The sequence below is a fragment of the Calonectris borealis genome, chromosome 3 (genome assembly GCF_964195595.1).
Source record: "Calonectris borealis chromosome 3, bCalBor7.hap1.2, whole genome shotgun sequence".
NCBI classification, from domain to species: Eukaryota; Metazoa; Chordata; class Aves; order Procellariiformes; family Procellariidae; genus Calonectris; species Calonectris borealis.
In genome coordinates this window covers 79,813,605-79,818,573 of record NC_134314.1, presented here as the reverse complement: position 1 = coordinate 79,818,573, position 4,969 = coordinate 79,813,605, and positions in this window count along the sequence as shown.

The following is a 4,969-nucleotide window of genomic DNA, read 5'->3' as shown; positions in this document are numbered from 1 at the left end:
AGCGAATAGGCAGCGCGGCCGCCGGCGCCGCGAGTGGCGGGCGGGAAGCTTAAAGCAGGGGGTGGTTTTAACGGCTGAACTGCGCGGCCGTTCGCCTTTGGCGGCGCCGCGACCCGCCCGCCCCCGTGAGCTGCCCCTCAGCCCCTTCCTCCCTCCCTCCCTCCCTCCCTCCCTCCCGCACGCTGGGTGCTTCCCGCCACGCTCGAACCCAACGAACTCTAAACCAACCCATCCTCTCCCGCACCCGGCGGCTACAGCTGCTCCGTGTTCGTGCTCTCACCCTAAAGCGGGAGGGAAGGGGCACTGAAATGGGTTTAAGAGCGAACAGCCGCCCCTCCGGAGCTGAGCTCGCTCCGGCAGCGAGGAAAACGCAGTTCCTGGCCTCCAAGGGAGGGCAACTTCCTCAGCGTGGCGGCGGGCCCCGGGCGAGGTCTCCGCCACCGCACCCACCGGCTCCGCCGCGCAGAAGGGTACCCGGCGTCGAAGAATATTAAAAGGGCTTCTAAAGTCCTTGTTTTATAATTAGCATGTTTGTTATGCTAAAAGCGTAGGGCGGTGTCGCTGGTGTGAGAGGCTCCAACGTTATTGCTCCTTAAAAAAAAAGATAAAAGCTTTCTAAGTTGTAATACTTAATTCGCAGCACTACGCGTTGCTGACAGGCCTTTTTCCACGCTGAACTTTCTACGATTTTCCTTGGCGAGAACTAAAATATATAATAAAAGATTCCAGAAGTTAGAATATTCAAAGTGAGCAAGCCTGCCCCCCGTGTTGCTGGAAGTTGATTTTCAAAAGCATGCGGCAGGTGGCACTAACTCCTCAGTGGTGCCCTAAAGACTATCCGTCAAGCCTGGGAGGGCAGGTGTCATTCATACCCCCCTGTTTCTATTGAACCCTCGGGAGGCACTGCGGGATGTTTGAGCCCGTTTCTGTAGCCGCTCAAAGAATATAGCACTGCATTTTAAAGTCCTGAAGTTTGGAAACGTTAGCAGTCTTTCACTTCAGTACAAAATTGTGTTAAAGTAAACCCACAACGCTGCACTTCTTAAGCAAGACAGTAAGAGTTTCAATCCGATTTTTCAAAACTCTATCAGAAGTAAATAATAAATGTGGAAACATAATGTTTGGTATTACACTTATCATTTTTATTTGTCTACCAAATCTCCAAACTTAATGGAAAAACAAAACCCACTTGACAAAATACTTGATAGAGACTGCAAAGCAAAGGAAAAGAATCAGTAGACTTAGTAGATACTTTCTAATTTGTAAAATTCATTTCAGCATTTCAGTAACACTGGCTTCCTCCTCTCAAATACATGTAGAATATTTCGAATCCAGTCTACAGATAACCCTTTTTGAGCTCTGCAAAATACCAGAATATTAGTTAGCTAAATATTCATCACCTAGAGGGCAGCAAAGCATTCTAATAGTCCAACTTCCTACCCAGCGCACAATGTACCGCCTCAAACTGTCTCATGTTTGAAGGAAATGTTGCCACTTTGAACGTATGTAATTCCCAAGTCTACATTTATGGAAATCATAGAAACTCATTGCAAAAGATAAATCAAAATTATTTTTACTGTTTGTACAGCAATGTAAATGTGACTAACGTTACTACAGAAAGAAAAAAGTGTTTTTCATGGGAAACCCAGTATAGCTTTAAAAAGATTCTGTAAAATTAACACTGCATTATTTAAAAAAAAAATGCAGTGGTGGCATTGCTACAGGCTCTTAACGCAATTTAAATCAAATTTAAGCTTTCAAAATCATGCATGGACCAAGTCTATTGACTTAAAATTAGGATGCGGGAATATACAGACATTCCAAAATTTGTGTATCTGCTCAGAGTACTGTAAATGTCTTATTAACACACAATTAAGAATAAAGTCTAGCTAGATTTGTTTGTTCTATTTGTGCAATGGGAATAATCAAAGCAAAACAACGCATTGTGTTAGGGAGACAAAATTTGAAAGTCTCTATCTTGACCGTTAAATCCCAATCTGAATGTAAACTACCGGAAGCTGGAAAAAGGTATTCTTCTGAAGTGTTTCATATAAAATCTTTGAAGAAGATGAATCATGCCAACCTCGTATTGGGTTGTTTCTTTTTTCAGGCAACACATTTCAGCATATAAATGTATAAAAATCTAAGATACAACTACATTTGTTCATAAAGTTTTGAGGAAAATGTTATTTTCATGAAAAAATTAAAAGAAATTTTTGAAATGTTTTGACATTCCCTCAGTTTTCCACCAGTTCCTAGTCATAGCATCATGAGTTAGTAAGGAGCGATCAGGAGAGAAAAGTCAATACTGAAATAAAAGATCATAGTAATTTTAATGAGAAATTCCCCAAATGAGATCTATTATTTTTCACTACAGTGCTTCTCAGATTTATGAGATCAACCTGTTTTCAAAATCAATTATATAGAGTATTAAAAATGCAATTTAACTCTAAGTTGGTGATTGAGGCTCTAGTTCAGGAAAGCACTTCAGTTTTATCCCAATTCAGAAGAGTATTCTAAGCTTGCTGGCATGTGCTCGTGTCCTAGGATTTGAGTGTGTGTAAATCTGTGGAGCCACAACCTCACGGTGCAGGACACGGATATGGGTCAGGTACTGAGCTTCAAATTGGATGGCCAGCCTGTTCACCGGGGAATGCCTACAGCAGGTCTCGTATCTGAGTGAGGATGTTGCCATGAGGGAAAGCGAGGAAAAGTCAAAGGTCCCAACAGCTTCCATGGCCTCTATGCAGATATTCATGCTATTAATTTCTTGTCCTTTCATTATGACTTATGTGGTAAATTCTTTTTGCCTTACTCCTAATGAACAGTCTTTTATGTTGTGTGTAATTCCACCGAAGTCAGTGGAGGCTACCAGTGGCATAAAGTACAGCTCAAACTGACCAGAGTGCCTAAATCTTTCTTTTAATACAGCCAAGTGTCAGAACATAGAAGAAATACTAAATTCCAGGCTGTAATTATTAAATGAAGTCTTGGCACCACTTTAGATCTTAAACCTGGATATTTACACATGCTTGTCAACAGTCCCCAATATTCTGGGTTGTATTAAGATGGCCTATCTGCCAACTGTTGATGAAAGATGAATGTGGTTTTTTTTCACAAATGATTATTTGAGAAAGCAGTCTTATTATGATTGTTTTTATTCTTCAAACAGGTTGCAACAACAGCTGTTCCCATTACTGAAGTAATGAACTTCTTAAGAGCAGAACATTTCCTACTCTTAATTAAAAAGGTTGAAAACAGTGAACGTAGAACGTGGCTTTCTTTCTCATTATAGGTGTCAGCAACCGCATCTGACACAATGTTTGATTTAAAATTATTGATTTATTAACAATTCTCTTGTTTCTAGTAAATAGATAAATATTAAAAGGAAAGTCTTAAGGAGATAGTTATCCGAAGTAGCTCTCCATTGTCTACCTTTCTCATATTCCTCAAAACCAATCTCCTTAATAATAGCCTCCATTAACATGCACTATTTTATAATTATATAAATGACATAAAAATATGGCTTCCTTGTCCTGATACCTGAAGACCCTACATCATTTTAGAGCAGCTTTGAAGCTCTCTTTGAAACCAACTTAATGGGAAGCTTGTCTTTGGGCTTAGTTCTCACAGAGCGCTAAGTGTCAATTTGGCAGCCTCAGAGCGTAAATCCCTATTGCACCTCAAAACAGGACTAACATTGGAGCACAAGACCTTGCAAGCTCTATCACACGTGCAGTATAGCCCACTCTTTTCATCCCTAGTCTGCAGACAAAGATAAAATCCGAGGCTGAGAGAATAACTCGGTGTCCATGTCTACTGATTCCTCACGGGCAGTGACAGATGGAGCGGTGATGCCCTCAGCAGCAGGAGGAGGAGGAGGAGCAGCACTGAATACAAGGATCTGGAGAACTTCACTATTTTTAACTCTTCAACAAAAACTCTGAAACTTTTGATACCTCCAAGACATTGTCAGAAACAGCAGATGGATCGCTCGTTTCATCCAGCACATTTTCATGTTTCAACAAAAAGGTGGGCAGAGAAATTAGTTTTGTCTCACCCTCCTTCTTACCATGTACATGTAAACATAACTAAAAATTCTTGCCAGGGAATAATACTGTAACTTTGAACAAACACCTTATTACACAGACTGTAATTAACCTCTTAAAACCAAATGTTGTTTTGCTTGTGGAAGTAGATCTGCCCACATATTTCTCAAGTGTGTTTAAGGAGGATGGTTGTGACATATCCCCCCTAGTTCAAAACTATACAACAGTAACTAGTAATCACGCTTTGTATTTGTCACTCACGCATCAGCAGAGAAAGAGGGCTTGGAGTATGTTTCATGGTTTACTGTAGCGCTGAGAAAACGTGAACCAAGTCTGGCCTGGGATACTTGTGACTCATCCCTTCGGGTTGTTCTCTCCTCAGAAACTTCCTATTGTTTCCAAACACGAGTGTTACCATTTCAAACTTCCCTCATTATTTTGGAGACGTACGCCACAGACGCGTGTGTCAGCATTTCTCTTTTGCCCTTACTGGCCTTGCTTTAGTCAATAATCTCCTATTTGCTATTTGAGTAGATTACTTAAAAATTAAAATATGGAGTGTCCTTATTGCACTCCTGAAGACCTCTGTGCTGGACAAATTTGCAGTAGGAAACCCAAATAATAAAAACATGGAGTATGCTAAAGAAGAACCAACCAAAACATTAGGATGAGCACAACCACGCATATAAATGGCTTCCTCCGCGGCCACACGGTGTTTCTGCCTCGCCCGCGCACGCACGGGCCTGCCCCCCCCTCCAGCGGCGCCTGGCTGCGGGGAAGCCGAAGAGCGCGATGGCGCCCCGAGCCCCCGGTGCAGCTGCTCCGGGCCGGCGGCGAGGCGCCCGGCAGGCCGCAGGACACCGCCGGGCGGCCGACGCCGGCGGGAGGCGGGGCCGGTCCCGGTCCCGGTCCCGTGCGGC